The following is a 22845-nucleotide window of genomic DNA, read 5'->3' as shown; positions in this document are numbered from 1 at the left end:
TTGGTCGCCAGGAAACCCCTTTGCTTTAAGATGGGCTAGGAGGACTTGTATCATGTTGATTTAAAGAGACAGATTGGGGATGCTATTGGTGTATCACCCACCCTGTTACCCAATGGCCTGCTGAAAGTGGGTGTACTTCCTATTCCTATTCAAGCCTGGGGAGACTCAAGAGAAGAAGAAAAACTAGTTGGGGAAGCGAATATTAAGGAGGCAAGGATTTAATCCATGTTATATAGAACCTTAATATACTGTAGCTGAAAGTTGTGAGCTAAAATGGGTAGTAGGAATTACTTTGGGAACTCGCCAATGGAGTCACCCCTGCAATTAATCATTTTCAAACTGGGGGCTAGTCCCATTTTTTTTCCTCCTAGATTTGCTGGCAGGGACTAAAGTCTTGCGCCAGACTAAATCCAAAGTCGGGGTGGCATGTGTCACCCAGTGCTCTTCTACTAAGTCCTTCTATGATTTGAAAAGGTTTTCTTCATGAGGAAGGACATCTTTGGATCCACACCCCCCCTCATCTGGCACTCTTGAGTGTTTAAGTTAAAAAATAGATTAGCATTTTGGTGTGTGTGTGTATGTTATTGTTAAATACATCCAGAGGTACACATGCACATATTTCTAAGATGGCAGATCAGTTTTGGAATGTCATGCTCAAAGGACAGGAGTAGTTTTGAATTGGGGATCCTTGTGGATCAGAATACACACAAAAACACACACTTTTCTGGCAAAGAGAAACTCCATTTGGGCATTCCCACCATGTGATTGCAATCACGCTAGCAACCCCATTATTTGTCCTTGTCATCATGTCCCTGCTGGCCCCATTCTCTGCCATCCACACATGGGGGTGGGGGTGGGAGTTGGCAAAAGGGATCCTGTTGCATGCATGAATACTCCTCTCATGATTGGGAAGCTTGTCCATGCAGAAACCGAATCACAGGATGATCCTTCTACAGTGGATTGAACAACAAAAGAGACTGCAAGACTCATTAGTGAAAAATAATCAAACATAAAAAGTGATACAGGATCACACAGGTGCCAGTGCATTTTTTGCCAATTTGCCCAATGATGCCGAAATGTTGTTGTTGATTTTCTGGCTACTTGTGGTGCTTCCTTGTTGTTGGCTGTGAGTTTCTTCATCCCGTAATTCTTTTTTGCCCTGATTTACAATCTTTTGATGTTTCCTTTCCTTTACCTTTTGCTGCCACATTTTTTTTAATTTTTTTTGCAGGGAGGGGGAGGTATCTTCGCACATCATATCTTAAATGAATTGAATAGTTTCTTAATAAACCATCTTGCAACATCTTTAATATTCTCCTCTTGCCCCACTGTCCTTGAAAATATGATAGTTGGAAATGGATTTTCCGGTTACCGGATGCCTGAACTTCTTGCTCTTACTATACAGACCACAGCCTAGCCTGTCATAACAGTTGTGATTTAACACAGCATGAAATCTGCAATATACAGTTTCTTTTGAGCTACTGAGACAAGTTGAGAAACCATCCCCCCTCTCTTATTGTATTAGGATCTTTCAACGATAACCACAGGCTTTAAAAAGCAAAAGGTGCTAAAGCACCTGCATGGCCTCTTCACAGTCTTCTTTTCAGTCTCAGGAAAGGAGCTTCTCTCTGATAACATAGGGCTGGTTCACAGATACATGTGCCTCATTACTTGTTTTCTTTTACCTTTGTGACTGGCAGCTGAATGTGTGAATCATCTACAATCTGTCTGAAGTTGGGACAATTCTTTCTGTGATGGGCATTCATACATGTCAGACACATTTTATATCGATGGGCTTTGGGAGTGCAGTGCACTCTGCACACAGAGACACTTTGCATTGCAGGATCCCTGTAACTGAGGATCAACCACCTTCTTATAGTGAGGAAATATTATTGAGATAGGCACTAATCTAATCCCTATCTGTTAATTGAGATAGGCACTAATCTAATCACTATCTTTTGGTGACCAAGGAGAATCATATCATCATCCTGGGTTCTATTTATTGGTCATATAATGTGGCAGAATATTGGGAACTTATATATATGATGAATTAAATAAATGTAAAGTAAGACCCATACGTTTTAATGGAACAGATGTCCCAGAAATGATGATTAGGATTCTGGTGTTAATCTAAGTGGTTTCACATATTCCAGAAATGCTGTTTCCTTGTTGATTTGGGAACAGTGTGCAGAGGGCAGGATGTAAGATCTCCATGACAAGTAAATTTCCATCTGAAGATATTTAAGAATATTCTGCACCTTTTAACAGGACAAAATGTAACAATAAAGAGATGACAACTTCACACCAAAGGAACCTGTTACAGAAGGAAAATATTTAAAGCCATTTGGTAAATTGCAACGTTCATTTTTTGAATCCGCGGCTGTGGTAGAAAATAGACTGTAAAGTGATGCTTAGTCAACTATGCCCAATTTTCCAAGCATTTGCACTCATGAATCATTGTTTTATATTGCAAAATAAAATATAAATATGTCAGAGAAGGAAATGTGAATTGGAACATGGTAATTTAAGCCACCACACTGTCAGCTCTGTAGGCTTTATTTGTGTTCATTATTTTATGATCACGCAACACAAATTTTCATTTATGCCAGCTTTGTGTCACTTCTAAAACTCTTTTTTTGCAGGGGGTGGGGCAGCTTCTACTGTTAAATAAAATTGCAGTTGATAAATACATGGTGCTATAAAACATGAAGAGATTACATAATGCACTGAGCTGTGCAACTTTATTTTCAACTATGTTTCAAGAAAGGTTAGCTCTGTTTGTCTAAATTGAGCCAACACTGTCTTACCTTATTTAGATGAATTCTTTCTTAGGCTTGAGGGTGCAATCCTCAGAAGGGAGCACCAAAGGACACGAATGAGTAAGGCTGTCCCCTGCCTCAACTTGAGAGAGCCTTCCTTCAGCCAAACAAGCATCCTGACCCTTTCCCTCACAAACACAGCCATACATATCCCAATGATACCTAAACATTTCAGGATCTTCAGTTCTTCCAGTTTGCAAGGAAAAGGGCAGGGCTGAAACATTAAGACGAAGTATAGATCAAGGGTTTAGAATCGCTTTCAGCCTAAGGTTCTGGAGCAGAGCTGTTTCTCTGAAGCCCTTTCATCTTTGTCAGATTTAATAGAGGACTATAATCAGCTAGATATAGTATAGCTTCCAAATCACGTGAGGTACTGGTTTTTCTCTATTCGGCCCTGGTTAGGCCTCATCTAGAGTATTGCATCCAGTTCTGGGCTGCACAATTCAAGAAGGATGCAGACAAGCTGGAGCGTGTTCAGAGGAGGGCAACCAGGATGATCAGGGGTCTGGAAACAAAGCCCTATGAAGAGGGACTGAAAGAACTGGGCATGTTTAGCCTGGAGAAGAGACGATTGAGGGGAGACATGATAGCACTCTTCAAATACTTAAAAGGTTGTTACATAGAGGAGGGCCAGTATCTCTTCTCAGTCCTCCCAGAGTGCAGGACACGGAATAAAAGGCTCAAGTTAAAGGAAGCCAGATTCCAGCTGGACATCAGGAAAAACTTCCTGACTGTTAGAGCAGTACGACAATGGAATCAGTTGCCTGGTGAGGTTGTGGGCTCTCCCACATTAGAGGCCTTCAAGAGGCAGCTGGACAACCATCTGTCAGGGATGCTTTAGGGTGGATTCCTGCATTGAGCAGGGGGTTGGACTCGATGGCCTTGTAGGCCCCTTCCAACTCTGCTATTCTATGATTCTAGATGCTGCTAACTGTGGACCTGCAGTAGATCCACCAAGACTGAAGACAGCAGTTTAACAATTGAGGAGCTTGGTAAAACGATATCAGCAAACTATATACATGCAATCCAGCCCATGTTGAACCTTCTTAAGTAGAATTGAAAAAAACAACAACATCCTAAGAGCACATCCCAGTCACATCCCATTCTTAAAAGGTTGTTCTTTGCAATGATTGGGATAAATGCCATTCTCAAAGATACTGCATGGCAATTGGCTAACAGTTTCTCATATATCATATTGCACAGATGCTGGATTATATATATATATCATGGAAATAGAAGGATATTACAGTATTATATTTATATTTATTTATTTTATTACATTTATATACCACCCCCACAGCCGAAGCTCTCTGGACTGTTTACAACCTGTTACAGTATACCTCTCCTCATATGTACTGTGTTTTAAATGGATACCGTTGTTTTTATACTGTTGTTTATATGTTTTTGTTGGTTTTAAATTTTGTATACTTTTTAATGTTCACCGTTTTAAACTTTTGTAAACCGCCCAGAGAGCTTCGGCTATGGGCGGTATATAAATAAAATAAATAAATAAATAAATAAATATATAAGGTCCAAATTCAACTCTGGAGAAACTCTTGGCATCCAAGTTCCGGTGGTGGCAAAGACAAAAGGGTCAAGACAAAATACCAAAAGTAAAAGCATATTTTTAGCTTAAATCTCCTATTGCCAGTAACTTTTCCAGCTTTATTGGCTGCCAGTCCAGGCCCAGGCCCGATTCATAGTGCTGGTAATTAACATTCAAAGCCCTAAAAGGCTTGGGGCCAGGCTATCTGAAGGAATGCCTCCTTCCATATGTACCTGCCCAGACCCCAAGGTCATCCTTGAGGGTCCTTCTCAAGGGTGAACCCCTGCCAAAGAAAGTGAGACAGGTAGCTACCAGGAGGAGGGCCTTTTCTGCTGTGGCACCCCGGCTGTGGAATGAGCTCCCTAAAGAGGTTCACCAGGCACCTATGCTATACTCTTTTAGATGCCAAGTGAAGACCTTTTTATTTTCTCAGCATTTTTGTCTGTCAAATTAATTTTAACTTTGCTGTTTTAAATTTGTACTTGAAATCTGTATTAATTTCTGCATTTTTATCCTGGCTGTGTTTTTATATTGTATTTTATATTATGCTTTTCTCCTCTTTGTTTTATATTTTGAATGGTTTCTATGGTTTTAATTTTTGTAAACCACCCAGACAGCTTCGGCTATTGGGCAGTATAAAAGTGCAATCAATCAAGCAATCAATCAACTAAGCCTGTAGCCTCAAGGTTTGACATGCCTGGTATAGATGCATCCAGCCTAGGTTGTAACTGAGCGCAGTGCACAATACTGTAGGGCTTGGTTGCTTAATTCATGGCATACATATTAAATCCAGATGCCTTTAATTGTAATTTCCATGCTATGGGGCACATGAGTAAGCACCTTAATCCTGTTTTCAAACCAAAGGATTTTTTATCCAGTAGTTAAGGGTGAGCAAACTTCGGGTGCCCCCACAAACCAAACCTCATGAGACCCCATTGAGCATTGCAAGGCTCAAGAGCACTTGGCGCCTGCCTGCACTGGCCTGCTGCGTTAATGGCAGCCTCCATTTACGCAGCAGAGGGGAAAGCACATTTTCTGGGGCTCCAGAAAGGAAGGCCCTGATTGGAGCAGAGGAGGAGAAAGCTCATTTTCAGAGCCGCTGGGAAGTGTACATTCCCCCCACCCCCAACCACACTAATAGTGGCTGCGTTAGAATATTGGGGCCAAACTGTACAATCCCAGAAGCCAAGATGGACCCATGTCCAAGACCTTGCAGGGGCTTGCGAGCACATGGGCACAGATCTGCCCTCATGCTAGTAATTAGGCATGTGCTCCGCTCCGATTAGGAGCGGAGAAGCAGTAGCGAATTGGCCTGCTCCGCCTTACCCAGAGGCGGAGTAGAAGCGGACCGCGGACCCCTAGAAGCAAGGCAAAGAGAAGCGGCCATTTTTCGGAGCTCCTCTTTCAGGCGGAGTGCTCCGATCGCCATCTTGAAAACATTTCGCCCATAGAATTGCATTGTGGGAAATAATCGCGGATAACTGGGTTGTTTTTGAAGCTATCGTTCTGAAAATTCTTGTGCTCAGAGAGTCGTGGATGGGGGTCATTTTGAGACTACTCTCACCTCTCTGCGTCGTGCGGGTCGCGTGCTAGAATTTTTTAAAAATCGGGTAAACAAACGGACAGCGCGGGTCAAACGGTGGTTTTCGCCCATAGGATTGCATTGCAGGAAATAATCGCGGATAACTGGGTTGTTTTTGAAGCTATTGTTCTGAAAATTCTTGTGCACAGAGAGTCGTGGATGGGGATCATTTTGAGACTACTCTCACCTCTCTACGTGGTGTGGGTCGCGCGCTAGAATTTTTTTTAAAATCGGCGGGAAAAATACCTTTTTCAAAGGGCTGAGGGGCAGAGTCAGCTCCCGGTCATGATGATCCCAAAGTTGGAGGAGGGCATAGGCAAAACAGGTAACTTGGGATTCTGGGAAACTTCTCTTTCTTAATCTGAACGGATTAATGGCATGTTGGGATTTCCTTTGAAATGGCCCCATTGAGAGGTCTGCAGGTTTAAGCCCTGCCAAAAAACAGGTGATAATGGGACTGTCTTGAGTCTGGGCGTGCGTATGTATCCATGGATAAGCTTTCATGGTGGCGAGTTTGAGGTTTCTAACGTGCAAATTGACGGAGCTATGGAAAGGGGTGTGAATGGGGTGCCCAATTTTCAAAAATTCCCCAAAAATCAGGGGATGATGGGATTGCCTTGAAACTTGGCATCCATGTGGACACATGGATAAGCTTTCATGGTGGTGAGTTTGAGATTTCTAACGTGCAAATTGACGGAGCTATGGAAAGGGGTGTGAATGGGGTGCCCAATTTTCAAAAATTCCCCAAAAATCAGGGGATGATGGGATTGCCTTGAAACTTGGCGTCCATGTGGACACATGGATAAGCTATCATGGTGCCGAGTTTGAGGTTTCTAACGTGCAAATTGACGGAGCTATGGAAAGGGGTCTGAATGGGGTGCCCAATTTTCAAAAATTCCCCAAAAATCAGGGGATGATGGGATTGCCTTGAAACTTGGCGTGTGTGTGTATACATCCATGAGGTGTCATGGTGCCAAACATGAGGTTTCTAACTTGAACAGAAAAAAAGTTGTTTACTTTTTTAGCTTTCTATGCAACCCTATGGGGGGGAAAACAGAGCTCCGATCCGGATCCGGAGCGCCGATCCGGAGCTCCGAGCGGAGCGGAGCGGAAGTGGGCGGAGCGGGGGCGGGGCGGAGTGGCCCGCTCCAAAAATCGCAGATCTGCAAGTGAAGCGGAGCGGGGGGTCCGTGCACACCCCTACTAGGAATGTCTGTTTGGGTCTGTGAGGGCTTGTGGAGCGGGGGAGGGGGCGTGTTTGCTGCCCTTGTGGGCCCAACTGGATACTTTTGACATAGAAAAGGGAAGATTCCATGTAATGGACACAGTTCTTAATTATGGATGAGGAAGGCCAGACAGGCTGTCACCCTAGAGCCAAATGCATATGTGAAAATATTTGTTTGCCTTTTGAATTAAAAACAGCATTGTTATAATGATAAAACAACAACAACACAAAAATGACCCAACACAAGAGTCCAGACTATTGTTCAGACTAAAGTTCTTTCAGTCTGACAATTCCTTGTTGCTTCCATTCACTCTTTTGATGTTTTCTCTATCAACTTTCTTCTCCTTTCTCTTTCTCTTCTCCCTCAAATCTCTTTCCAGTTTCTCCGTCATCTCTTCTCCTCAGCCTTTCTGGCTGCTTTCCTTGGCTATTTCCTCAGGAACTTTCTCCTTGGTGTTTTCCTTGTGGAAAATAGTTCAACTGGAGTGAGAGAATTAAAGCTGATAACATATGGATGGTATTCCTATCTGTGAGTGGAAAGTGTGTTCGCATCCTCATGAACCTATTTACCTCATCAAAGAGATAAACCAGGTGGTGGCCACAGCATCCAATTATTAAACTTATATTGCTTCAGGTAGCTCAGAGTGGGCAACTGCAGTTTATGAGCAGATCATGCTCAGACTTGTTTAGCTTTAACACTGTCACAAGATGATGTTCCCTCATAACATGAATGTATCTATGAGGGCCGGTCCTACCATGACATGGATGGCACATATCCATTAGGCAATGGGAGGAGCAGTGAATTGTGCCACTCTCCTGCATCTTTGCTAGGAAAGGCCACTGTTGCCATCTTGCCATCTCCAGCAGGTGCTTTGGAGAGCCCACCCCCCCAGCCACTGTCCCCCTGTGGGATTCACTGCAGTGAGAAAGTGGATGGCAGCCACCTGCCTTCCCAATTGCATGGCCCCTGTACTGCAGCCAGAACTGGGCCCTGGAAGTGATCAGCCGAACTCTCACAGGAAATGCCCAAGATCTCAAGAACGCACTCAGGATATGAGGCAGAGGATGAAAGGGACGGGAGGTGGCATTTGTTCTCGCTTCAAGCAGCAGGCAAGTTGGGTCAAGGCTGCTACCTACAGAAAATGCCATAATATTCTGGAGGCCAATACTCATAAGACCAAAACTCCTGTCAAACATTGATGACTTTGTAGCCATACTATCTCTTATTTTTCATTTGCATCCTATTTCTCCTGTAAAGTGCTGATAGCAGCTTAGATGGGATTAACTCATTTTATCCTTACATGGATCCTAAGAGTCGGAAACTTCATGGGTCTTGGCTGTTGTGTTTCTTCCAGAAGTGACATTATGGCTGGGAGGGAAGGTGTTTCAACAACTCCCCATTCACAACCTCTGAGCACCTCTCCCACCATCCAGCAGGGCAATTATGCCAAAAATATTGTGTTTTTGTTTTCCGCTCAGAGGATATGAACTCCTAGTAAAGGGAATGGAGTTGTATTATCCTCTGTAGTTTGTAAAATAGAGTCTCAATTTTCTCCTGGGGTGTTGTATAATAGAAAGCAGTGATGGCTGCAGACAGTCCAACTTATTGCCTGTATCATTTCCATGCACCAGGGGCACATGAGTTGTTCTGCTTGTAACAAGGGTGATACAAAAAGCTAGAAGAACATCTGGTGGCAGGTCGCCCAGCCTGAATTCCCTCAGTGCTGCATGGAGAGATGTACTATTGTCAATCCAAAGAGGTGAATGACCATCACATTAACTTGTTCTCAGAATGCTTGTCAGCCTACTGATTCAATCCTATGGCTGAAAGCCAAGACTAATTATTAAAGCAGGTAATGTCTTTCACCCTTGCTCCTGGAACATATGTTTTCCATCTTGCTATTAAGGGAAAATGCACTGAAGACAAAAGGTTCATTGCCATTTATTCTGAAGTGAGATCAAGGGACGTACTAGTGTTTTCTTCTTAGTCATAATGATTCATTCATTCCCCAGTGGATCCTACAAGAAATTAGCGACTGCTTTCACTAGCATTTTGTCTCACTGACAAAACCCACCACTTGTGAGATCTGGCCAAAATGGCTGGTGGCAGCCATTTTGGCCAGATCGCATAGAGACGGGTTTTGTCTCATAGAGATGGGTTTTGTTTTCAACCTCCTTAAAAATCTCTGGGTGGGGTGTGTGCATCTGTGTGGTGCACATTCCTTATACATGTGACTGGATTTTGCCTAACATCGAGGTTATCTTCTCTCGTGAAACTTCTGACAGATGTCAAGTGAAAACAAAAGCATCTTGATGTAAATAGTGAAATATCTCAGGATGGTTTGCCATCCAATTTGTTATGCTAAATGTTCTCTATCCTTTGTTGTTGTTATTCTTGATAATGACCCAAAGGATTCTGTCCCAGTGACAGGCATCTAATCCTATATACATCTGTCCTGGCATAATGGTTCAAAAAATAATTAGCGGTCAATAATATAGTCAACCATTTTTCAAGTGATAACGACGGATGTATGTGAAATTCATTTCAGGTCACACTGTTGACCACAATATACTGAGGTCGCACCTTCCAGAAACTAACCTGGACCCCAAAACAATCTGAAATTGAAGCCTGAGCATTTCCCAAGCTTGTGATGTGATTCCTGGAACAAAAAGAATGAACATGAAAAATGCTTACTTTTTAAAAATGCACACAAACACACTTTAATCAGTGGGAGAAAAAATGCACATACATTCCAAATGTAGACAATTGATGGACACATTTGTAAAAATGCTCGAAAATATGCATGAATCCTCATGTGAAAAAAATAATAAAGCTTACAATCGAATATGGACATGAGTCTGAATGAGCTTCAAGGTGGAATTCAGAGACCCTTGATGAGTCTGAGTTTTGCTCATTTACACATCCCTAGTAATAACTTTGCATGCTTTGCCTGTAACCACATGATAAACTTGAAATGTATAATGTCCTGCCAAAAGGTAAGATACTTTCCCCCCACTCCTCACTTCCTTCCTGTGGAAATATTTTTCTTTTGTAGAGATATGGGTAAAATTCTCTTCACTAGGGTTTGGTGACCTTGGGGAGTGCGCTTCTCATGAGTGTTCATGCCACCTGCTGTCTCAGCCCAACCCTACGAACTGGGCCCAGTGAGCCCATGCTGAGTGCTTGCAAGGTTTCAAGAGTTCAGCATCTACCCGCCTTGGCTTCGTCCCTTTCCTTCATTGTGTTAATGGTGGCTGCCATTAACACAGCAGGGGAAATTGGGCACTTTCTGGAGGTTCCAGAAGGTGCACTCCCCCGCCCTGTGCCAGTGGGGCCCTTAAAGGCCCCATTAATGCAATGGTACCCTTTAAAGCCTCTATCAGTACAGGAGGGGAAGTACATTTTCTGGAGCCTCCGAAAGTACATTTTCTGGAGCCTTTGCCATTAATGTAGCGGGGAAAGACACAATTTAACCAGCCTTGGGGAAATGCATGTTTCTTTCCTCCACAACACAGTTGGTGGCCTTAAAGGCCCTATTAACTCAGGGGTTAGTAGGGCCTTTAAGGCCCCCATCGGGTGGGGGGAGAAAAATTGCATATTTTGCCCCACTGTGTTAATGGCAGCTGCCATTAATGCAGTGGGGGAAAGGGGCAAATGGCACAATCCTAGAAATCAGGGCGGACCTGTATCCGAGTGCTCTTGGGGGCTTGTGAGCACTCAGGCCAGAGTCCATCCTACCACCTGATGTGTCTGCTTGGGCCCATGTGGACCAGATGCAGAGGCTTCTGCTGGCCTCACAGACCCAAGTGGAGTCTTGCAACATCCCTACTCTTTACCAGTAACCAGGTTTTTTTTACAGAAAACCAGCTTACTGAGTATTTTAGACAATTATCACCTGATAAATGGTTATCAGTATTCCTCCAAAGACAGTGACATATTTGTAGCAGTCTCTTAACCAGGGAAATTCTATAATAATGTTTTCTTTCACCACATTTAAGGCTTAAGTTCTTCCTTTAACAGGAGCAGTAAAATCTAGCTAATTTCAGTTAAAATTTCAATTTTCAATCAAGTTGGTTGGGTGGGGTGAGGTCTGACAAATTTTAATGATCACTGTACATTCCTTCTGATTTCTGTATTCTTTATTAGGTTGTGTTGTGGAAGCTTGGAATTTATGAAGTAGCTGGAAAGAATGAACAGTTGAATAACCTTCACACACAGTGTTTTATTTAATATAATTAGTTTGTCATTGAAGATTTATAGGGCATTGTATTATGTGGAAACATTTTTTTATATATTTTTTGTTGCCATAAGAGCCAGACTAGCTTGAAATGAAATATGCCAACAGAGAAATTTCCTTCTTAAAACACTGTGAAATCTAGTTAAGGCATTTTTATTGCGCAGGAACAATGAATGCTATTACGTTGTGATTTATACTTTTAACATAATTGCCCACTAAAATGAATGGAAAGCATTACTCAATATAAGTAATGGGAATAGGGGTGGGGGAAAAAAAACTGTATCTCAAACATTATCCCAAGAGATACGTTCTACTTGAAGGCGTTTTTCTGGAAAATTCTTCTGACTAGGCCATAGTTATACCAAACTAATCTGTCACCTTAACAATCTTGTCTGTAAGCCTAAGGGATTAGTTTGAATAAGCCAGGCATGATACACGATGCACAAAACTTAGAAATCACAGAGTGAAACAAACAAAAAAGGCAAAGGGGAAAAAAAAACCTTGCAGAACGTCACTGTCTGTATAGAAGGAGCAGGTACTTCAGATTTATTCGTGATGTCTTAATTCAGATACTTGCCAAGAAGTAAAACAAACAAACACAAACAAACATGTAGCATAACCATTTAAATTTTATTTCAGAAGGAAAATCATATTAAAGCTCTTATTTGAAATGTGATTTCTTGTGTTGGCATTTTCAACCCCACGTCACTCCCTTGAGGCAGAACAACTATGTATACTCTTGTCCAGTAGAAAATAAATGCCTTGATACAGCAAGTGGGTCTCACAAATGGAAGCAGGCTGTCTCAGGCACAGGCAATCTGGATGCAGAATGCAAATGTGCGAACAAATCTACATTGCAACACTTCAGTGGATCCCTTAAAATTGGAAAACACAAGGTGGGCAAGCCCAAGAATATGTTATCCTTGACCTTTGTGTATGCTCTGTGTAAAGTTAGATTGGTGGGGCTTTGGGGGCAGTGAGTAGGCTTTGTAGAACTCGCAGGGCCCCACAAACTCACTGAGCCCTACTTACACAGGTCCACTTCAAGGAACCAGGCCGTGTAAGCCTGTGCTACCTTGCTTAAGAGAGCCTTTAAGGCCCCAAATGGCACGGGGGAATAGGAGAGGGGAAAATACAAAATTTCCCCAGGCTTAGGGAACTCAAGAGTTTCTCCCCCTCCCCCTGCTAAAGGAGGCATTGAAGGTCCTATTAATAGGGCTTTTAACTAGGGTGACCATATGAAAAGGAGGACAGGGCTCCTGTATCTTTAACAGTTGCTTAGAAAAGGGAATTTCATCAGGTGTCATTTGTATATATGGAGAACCTGGGGAAATTCCCTCTTCATCACAACAGTTAAAGCTACAGGAGCTATACTAGAGTGACCAGATTTAAAAGAGGGCAGGGCACCTGCAGCTTTAACTGGTGTGATGAAGAGGAAGTTTCACCAGGTTCTCCATATATACAAATAACACCTGCTGAAATTCCCTTTTCAATATAACTGTTAAAGATACAGGAGCCCTGTCCTCCTTTTCATATGGTCACCCTATTTTAAGGCCCCCATTGGTGGGGCAGGGAGAGAAACAGACAATTTCCCCAAGGCTGGGGAAATTGGATATTTTCCCCCCTCCACTCTAATGGCAGGCATTAATAGTGGCTGGCATTAGCACAGAGGTGGGAGGAGGGATAATAGGCATGGGTCAGGGCAGACCTACAAACAAGCGCTCCTGTTGGCTCAAGAGCAGTCAGGCGAGGGGCCCTCCTAACACTGGGCGGGTCCAACCAGGCCTGTGAGGGCCAGATGCGTGTGCATCCACTGCCCTCACAGACCCAGTCAGACATTCAATACAATGCTAGCAGTGACACCTTTGTTGGATCTGGTGACCCAAGAAACTGCCTAACTTAATGACCAGACCAGCCCAGTTTTGCATATCACTAGATTTTTGTCATAGCTTTCCAAAGCCAAGGATTGTAATTGGCTTCTCTCTCCTTGTTTTATATGGGGGAGAGACCATAGCTCAGTGATGGAACATAACAGTGGTGGAGCTTATTTAATCCCTGGTATCTCCAGTCAAAAATTTCAGGTGTTTTATGTATTTATTTATAAATTTATTACATACTTTTCATTAGAAGACAACCCCAAAGGATACAAAACTAAGAATAAAATCATTCAACATCAAGCAATATAACAGTACAATGGGGTGGGGTGGGGGACACTGATAAGTAAGATGCAGCCATCCACGGCCTCTTCAGGCATTCACTTGAACATATGAGGATTTGAAGCATGTACTGGGATAAGGCAACACACTCTTATCCCACCCATCTCTGTGCATGCCGCCACCACTCTCAGTTCAGACCTTCCTAGGTTGAACCAGGAGGGTCTGAACAGGAGTTCTATGCATGTTAACTTGAACACAAGTAGAACTCCCTGCCTTAGCAGGGTTCCTAATAGCAACCCTGCTAAGGCTGATGATCTATTGAGACATATTAAGCATGGTTGTCATACCATCCATGATGTTCTGAGTCCTGGCCGCCTCAGTGTGGTTGTTGAAATCCCCAAGGATCACCACCCTTGGATTCTCCAACCTCACCTCTGACATTATGTCCACCAATTTGGATAGGGAGGATTCCAGGCAGTGCAGTAAGTGGTACACCAGCAGCATTCATATTCTATCTCCTGGTGAGGACGATGGGATCTCTATGGACTTCAGCCACCCACTGTTCCCATCCCTCCAGTCTGTGCTAGTGCTAAACCAAGAACCCAAATAGGCAGAGCTGAGTCTTCCTCTACAATGTCTCTGGTCAATCTGGCTCCTAAGCCATGGGGTTCCACAGGGCTCTATTTTATCCCCTATGCTGTTTAACATATACATGAAGCCGCTGGGGGAGGTTATCCGGAGATGTGGACTGAGGTGTCATCAATATGCGGATGATACCCAGCTCTACCTTTTCCTTTTCATCAAACCCAGGTGAGGCAGTGACTGTTCTGAACCAGTGCCTGGGCACGGTAATGGACTGGATGAGGGCTAATAAACTGAAACTCAATCCAGACAAGACGGAGGTACTGTTAGCGGGTGGTTCATCTGTCTGGCGAGGTGATGTTTGCCCTGTCCTGGATGGGGTTGCACTCCTTCTGAAGGATCGGGTCTGTAGTTTGGGGGTGCTCTTGGATCCAGAACTGTCACTTGAGGCACAGGTGAACTCAGTGGCAAAGAGCACCTTTTATCAGCTTAGGCTGATATACCAGCTGCACCCTTATCTGGACAGAGAGAGCCTAGCTACAGTTATCCATGCTCTGATAACCTCTCGCTTGGATTACTGCAATGCATTATATGTGGGGCTGCCTTTGAAAGTTGTCCTGAAGCTTCAGCTGGTACAAAACAGGGCAGCCCGTTTACTAACAGGGACTGGCCAGCGAGATCACATTATGCCAGTCCTTTTCCAGCTTCATTGGCTGCCAGTCCAGGTCCGGGCCCGATTCAAAGTGCTGGTATTAACATTTAAAGCCCTAAACGGCTTGGGGCCAGGCTATCTGAAGGAACACCTCCTCCCGTATGTACCTGCCCGGACCCTAAGGTCATCCTCAGCGGTCCTTCTCCGCGAGCCCCTGCCAAAGGAAGTGAGGCAAGTGGCTACCAGGAGGAGGGCCTTCTCTGCTGTGGCACCCCGGCTGTGGAATGAGCTCCCTAAGGAGGTTCGCTTGGCACCTACATTATATGCTTTTAGATGCCAGGTGAAGACCTTTTTATTCTCCCAGTATTTTAACTGTCTATAAATAAATTTTAACTTGGTGTTTTAAATTTGTAATTTTGCATTGCTGCTGTTTTTATCTGGTTGAGCTTTTATATTGCATTTTATATTATGGTTTTATACTGTTGTTTTATACTTTGAATGTTTTTAATTTTTGTGAACCGCCCAGAGAGCTCCGGCTATTGGGTGGTATAGAAATGTAATAAATAAATAAATAAATAAATAAATAAATAAATAAATAAAAATAAAATAAAAATAAATAAATCTGCCTTCTCTGGGTGTGGTGGGCAATCTTAAAGGGGCTGAGGAAGGATGTTGTTTTCTCTGTCTATCTTTTCCCCAGTCCTAAGAATTCTGCTCATCCCATGCCTTCACTTTTTGCCTATGCTAGATGTTGACACAATGGTAGCTTCTTAGAACACAAGTAGCAGGTGAAGGGCCAACTTTGCTACTTATAGATCTATTTTTCCAGATATACATTGGCTGCATGAGATGCTCATCAATGGTGGGAGATACATTTTCTCATTACATTTAGACCCAACCCTCCTTCCAATGATGTCAGGGTTTTTTGTTTCTCACAGAGAATTCTAATGTTCAATTCTCCCACCTGCAGGCTGCAAAGGTACAACAGCCTAGCAGCACCCTTCTACATTAGAAGTTCTTTTTCATTTATCACAGAGATTCAACATCCGTAACGTACGTGGCTACCGAAATGCTTATTGTATGCACTGCAGAGAACAAAAACAGATAATAATCGTGCTTCAGAAATATGCTTCTAATCAAAAGGAGGGAGGGGAATGCATTAGGTGATTTTAACAATGTAAGAAGGTGTGAATTATAGTAGTAGGCGGGATACTTTAATAGCTGCAGGTGGTGAAATGATATTTGAGCTTTGAAAAGCTCCATTTCGTTATCCTCGATTTTTCTCAATTCTCCCATCCTGGCTAATTACATCCAGAGGAATCGTACTGCTCTTTCATGCCACTTCTGAGACATGCCTTTTATTGCTGCTTATCTCTGGATGTTTACAAGTTCAGGCTGCAAGCAAATCATAATCTGGCTGCACCAGTTTTGTGAATATGCTGGGACCAACCAAAAGAAACGATCCGGTACTGTTAAATGAATTATTTAAACTGTTAGGCTGGTTCTGCATAAATATTTACATGAACCACTGTGGCAACCAAATTGTCATAGGGCTAAGTCTCAGAAAGGTGGTACGAGTGACTATTGACAGGAAGGCACTGGATGTGACTAAGGAACAAAAGAAACCATAATTGGATTAAGCATGTGCCAAAATAGAGATATGAAGTGATTTCCTGAGAATGTTGAACTGGGGCTTTATTTGAAGCCCAAATTAATCTTGAGAACAGAAGTCAGCAATGCTAATAATTGCCTTTGAGAATGTAGTTGTCTATTCATGTGACTTAAACTAGTCATACAAAATCATGTTCATTATTAGATATATTTCCTCCCTAAAATTATTATTACATGAACTGACAAGTGGAACAAGAGCAGGAGTTGGTAACAGAAGATAATAGATGATAATGGTTTATAATTTGTTTGGGGAAAGTGATTTCTAATTGTGACAGCAGGTATTTACGTTTTCTATCAATGCAATTTTCAGTAGTTTAATGACATACTTGTAGAATAATGTTGCTTTTCCTGTAGAGCTGAGATGGCCAGCTGGCTACCTCTGGGGCAGATGCAGTCTGCATAGACATTTCATCTGGCCGTCAGTGAATCTACCACATTTTAATCTAGGTGTAGAAAAATAAATCCCATAGTTTCAATTGGAATGAAAAGAAAAAAGTGATAAACATGAAATTTCCATTTGCCATCTACATAATGACATGGCTTCTTCTTTTATACAAACTACAACCCACATAAAAGCTAGTTTGCATGGCAAAATAGGCTTCTCAAAGCTTGATTACTGTCTGGAGAATAAAGTTTTATCCCCGATAATCAATGTTCGTCACCCCTGGTGTCGCAAAATATACACAGGATCAAGGAAGGGCATATTACAGTTGGGTACACTTGCCAGATATGCCTTAAAACAACAGCATGGAACATAGTTATTGAGGTGGCTACTGTAATTATTATTTTCATTAAAGCTACTTCCTTAGACTAACCATAGGGAGTGAAGTTTAGAGATCATCATTCATATGTACAGCCCTTCATCCAATGATGCCGAGGTAGTGTAAATATGATTTCCCCATTTGATCACCACAGCAACCTTGGGAGGCACATTAGGGTGAGAGACACAGAGTGACCTAAAGGTTACCCAATGAGTATTATGGCTGGGGAAGAATTTGAACCAAGGTTTCCTTTGGTTCAAGCCTGATATAGCATCCACTGCAATACTCTGGCTTTGGTAAGCAGTCCACATCATGCTTCAGTAGTGCCATGTGGTGTCCCTCCTAAAAGTCTGCAAGCAACTTGCTATGGCATTTTCCCTAAAGTGAAGTTTGAGGGGAAATTAGAGCATCGCTGTCAATGAAATTTGTGGCATTTTGTTAGGAGAGAGGAATTTTATATATGCTTTTAGAGCTATAGAGAAGGCAGTGGACTATTTGACATTCTTCTCACAATGTCCCTATAAAAGGATTGATATACCATTGCAAGACGTGGTTTCAAAAATCTAATGCCGGTTACTTTTGGAAAGGCTAAGAGGTAACAGCACTTGTCTACTCAAAAGTAAGTCCCACTGAATTTAATGGGGCTTTAAGTGGTTATGGGATTGGCGCCTAAACTGTCTTGGTGGAGTAGTATTTTAGTTCACAAGCCTTTAACACTGAGTCCTTTAAGTGTCTTTCTGTAATGGAGTCCCAAATGAAGATGAAACCTTACTACTGCCATTTGTTGAAGGTATTTTTAGCCAAAGCAATTCTCTGTACTCTGGAATTTAACATCAAAATATGTCCAAGGTGTGTGGGGAAGTATATGGGGAAAGTATATGGGAAAGCTGGTGGATTTATATTTTCGTAACTTCTTATCCTTGCTTTCTTGCTCCTTAAGTACCCTGCCCACTATCAATAGGTTGTAAGATCTTTGGGGCCTTTAAACTCTATAGAAGCTTAGGAATGGTCATCTTTACTCAGATGTCTCATTTCAGGCGTCGGCAGAGGTATATCTTCAGATGTTTTGGACTTCAACTCCCAGAAGTTCTTGCTAATCTGGCTAAAGGCCAGGAATGCTGGGAGTTGAAATCCTAAACTTCTGGAGATCTACTTTCTGCCCACTAGAAAAAGATTTTTGTTTGAGCTACAGTAAACAAACCAAAACATTTTTACCTAATCCATGGACAGTCTTGCATTTATGTGTCACTTGCTGAATGGGATCTACACTTATAAGTCTGGGGCACATTTAAATGCACATCTGAGTGTGTATGGCATCTGCCCACTCTGAGTGCTTTGAATGTGATGTGCATTTTAACACTATTGAATACAATGAAATCTGAAGGATGTGTGATAGCCCCATGATGAATTTCACTCATCTTGGAGTTTTTGTTGCTGTTGTTACTTTCTTCAAGCAGGACTCCTAAATTTCATTTCTTTTATTGGTTTGTTTACATTTTTTATTTTTTCCCCAACAGCATCAAGACAAACATCACACATAGTACATACAAACAAAGGTATACCTACAATTACACTAAAACCATTTAAGGGTGAGGTTAAGGTATATTTTTCTTTTGCCCTCTTCATGCCAAAAGTGCCCTTTAATTTCTTAATTACCATTTATATGTCCATCCAATTCAATTTTTCTTATAATTTATCAAAGTCTCATATATTTGGCAACTGTCACTCAGTACATGCATTACCACCAATAGTGCTTCTCTTCATGAATGGGTATTCTGCACTACTCTGTTCTGCACTACAGATGACATCACATTAGGAATGGGTGAGAATTTTGCTTCAGTTCATTAACAACAACAACAAAAAAAAAACTTACCAAAATGCATACATTTGTAAATTGATAGGGAAGAAAGAGTCAAGACTCTTATAGCTGGATTTAAATGGGTCACATTTTATTGAACACATCAAAGATCTGCAAAGGGAGTGACTGTGTGGGGTTAACTGAACCCTGGGTCCCATAGGTAACTAGCATGTTGCTTATTTGGGGAAGTTCTGTCCAGCCCTGAATCCTGGGTGGGCTGAAATGCTGAGGGCTGCCTTTGTGCATCACTCCATTATGGTACCTCATGACTCCAGGTGAATAAAACAATTTAGCTACAAAAGCAATCCCTGTCATACACCTGGGTCACACAGCCCTAGAGTGGCAGGTCTCTGGTATAGCCAGTCACTTTAAAAGTGCCTCAGGATGCTTACCTGATTGTCTCCCTACCATGACCCCACCCTCACATCCCTGCCAAATGTGACAAAATTTACTGACCTAACCAGCAGCTCAATTAACATTTGAAGCCAATTAAACACAACCAGATTCTTTCTAAAATAGGCAAAAAGCACCCCCCCCAGCAGCCCAACCAATCAGGTGATGAGCTAAAACATTCTGCCCAGCTCTATAACAGGTGACCAGCTAATTCCACACAGAAACTAGGTGGGTTGGTTGCAAATTGTCAGACGGAAGGATGGTTGGCATAGGGTGATGCTGGCTAATTACATGGCCATGCCCCATCCTCTCCATGAGTGTTGCCATAACATCCTTCATCATGTTACGTGTAGTGTGTCTTCTCCTCCAACCAGCCCAGATCTGAAGGACCAAACTGGGTATGCTTATCTTTATATTTGAGACAGGGGGAAAAAAAGAGATTTATTTTTTTAACAGATGGGGGGAAATGAAAATGACAATCCTTAGCTCTTAAAAATCCTTAGCTCTTAAAAGTCTAGCTTTGAATCCCTGTGTATCCATTTAGTGCAGAATTAGGTACCCACCTTTTTTTCTGACAGGCTTCTCATTGTTAACAGTTACATGTTGAGAATGTACAAATCTGGCATTGCTCCTGGATGCTCAAGTGGCTGCTGTTTCTAGGAGCACCCTAGGTTTCAGCTGGTGCATCAACTGTGAAAAGACAGATCTGACTACAATGGCACATGTCTTAGTCTTTTCTAAATTAGATTAGTGCAACACAGAATCATAGAATCATAGAATAGTAGAGTTGGAAGGCCATCGAGTCCAAACCCCCGCTCCATGCAGGAATCCACCCTAAAGCATACCTGACAGATGGTTGTCCAGCTGCCTCTTAAAGGCCTCTAGTGTGGGAGAGCCCACAACCTCCCTAGGTATCTGGTTCCATTGTCGTACTGCTCTAACTGTCAGGAAGTTTTTCGTAATGTCCAGCCGGAATCTGGCTTCCTGTAACTTGAGCCCATTACTCCGTGTCCTGCACCCTGGGATAATCGAGAAGAGATCTTGGCCTTCCTCTGTGTGACAACCTTTTAAGTATTTGAAGAGTGCAATCATGTCTCCCCTCAATCTTCTCTTCTCCAGGCTGAACATGCCCAGTTCTTTCAGTCTCTCTTCATAGGGCTTTGTTTCCAGACCCCTGATCATCCTGGTTGCCCTCCTCTGAACACGCTCCAGCTTGTCTGCATCCTTCTTGCTCTACATGGGTTTGTCCTTGAAGGGTGTTTAAAAGCTGAAGCTAGAGCAAAATGCAGTAGCCAAGATGCATTCTGATGAGTTTTTCAGATCATATTGCACGACATTTGTATGAATTGCATTGCCTTCCAATTTGTTTCTGAGCTCAAGGTGCTGGTTCTGATGTACAAAGCCCTGAATGACAGGAGATCTGAAAGACCAACTCTCATATGGATCTGTCCATAGGCTACAATATTTTTTTTAGATCCTTCTCCATATCCCAAAATCAAAAGCAGCTGATGGGAACATGGAATGGGGCCTTTACTGTTGTGGCACCCTCATTGTGGAATTCCCTCCCAAAATAAATTATACTCGCGCCAATCTGACGGCTTTAATGGGGGGCAGAAAAACCACCTCTATTTCTCCTATCTGTTCCTAATCACTAATAATGAGAGTGAAGGTTTTAACTTCTCCTTGAGGGCCTTTGTTAAGGTCAGAAAATAATTGAGAAATATTCACATAAATAAATAAAAATGAATTAAATGGCTACCCATGTGAATGGGGAGGACCCATCTATAGTGGAGGAGACATCTCCATTGTATGAAGAGAAGCACCACTAAGTTAGCATATAAAGCTGGGCACAATCTTCTGTGTTTTTCTAATGTGCATGCCAGCAGAGATGTGTGTGGAAGGCAGAATTATTGTACTAGCTTGATCTTCATAATCCATATTCAGAAAACTGTTCAATTCTCCGGTAGATCACATGCCGACTACTGGAGCTTTTGTCTTCATGAACATGTACTCTTGTTTCTCTCTAGCTTGCATATACTAGCCTGTCATTCTATTGGGATAGGTCATCATGAATAAGAGTTCAATATTTTAAAAAATCTTAATTAATGCTTATTATAGGTCCATTCATTGATTTTTATACTGGGTGGCAGATGAAGCTGATTAAAGATATGGAACTAAGCCATCACTGAAAATTTTATAATGTCTAAGTGGAGACATTTCACTTAAAGACATCACTGTGTCTATGTCTTAGCAGATGTGGTACTAAAGCATTTACCTATGGGAGCAGGGAAAAATAATTCCCCCACTTGCTTTAAAACACTAAAGATGTGCACTAAGCAGTGTTCTCTGCTGTTCAGTTTGTTTTTTACCTTTTCATTGTCCTATAAATTAAAGGATGCATATAAAAGGTAAATTCCTACAGACAGGTGTGTGATACATGACATCGAAGTTAGCCTTCTTTAAAAAAAATAATCTGATCAATATTTGGGAATTAATATTATCTTTGTTAATCCATTTAAGAACATAAGAACATAAGAAGAGCCCTGCTGGATCAGACCAAGGGTCCATCTAGTCCAGCACTCTGTTCACACAGTGGCCAACCAGCTGTTAACTAGGAAACCACAAGCAGGACATGGTGCAACAGCACCCTCCCACCCATGTTTCACAGCAACTGGTGCACACAGGCTTACTGCCTCTGATTGTGGCACAGGCACATAGATACAGCGGTAAGTGGCACATAAATCCAGCAAGGGGGTCAAGAGTTATAGCCCCAAAATAGATCAATGTAGCTTTGGATGGAGTCCAGTTTTGTGTGTTTTCCCCCCAATCTACCCACTTTCTCAAAAATTGGTGAGGGAAAATGATGTATGTTCTTATAAAGGGAGACGGGGAGAGTGAATAGTGACAGAAATGTTTAAGGGAACAAACATATGGTCTCTGGGGGAGTGTCTTAGGGACCATAGGATGACACATGTTTTTAGGGAGACAAATTAATAAGGGAAGGAGCCCCACTCCCATGGAAAGCAAGGAGGGAGTAGGGGAATGGGGCAGAGTAGGATAGAAAAGGACACACACACACACACACACACACACACACACACACACACACACACAGACAGAGAGAGATTCAGAAACATCCAAAGGACTTTGCTTGAAACTGACAAGACATTTGGGTGAAACTGACCAGCTTTGTATTGCTTTGTACCTATGGTCCAGTGGAAAACCATAAACTGTAAGGGTTTAAGGGAGGATTTTTTTTTAAAAAAAAAAAATCATATATAAACAACAGATGAAACAATCTGATTAAAATTTGGTATACTGAAAGCCCTCCTTAAGACCTTCCACTGTGCCAATTTGGATCT

This window comes from Elgaria multicarinata, chromosome 7, assembly GCF_023053635.1.
Source record: "Elgaria multicarinata webbii isolate HBS135686 ecotype San Diego chromosome 7, rElgMul1.1.pri, whole genome shotgun sequence".
Taxonomy (NCBI): domain Eukaryota; kingdom Metazoa; phylum Chordata; class Lepidosauria; order Squamata; family Anguidae; genus Elgaria; species Elgaria multicarinata.
The sequence above is the reverse complement of the archived record's forward strand: the minus strand, read 5'-3'. Positions refer to the sequence as shown.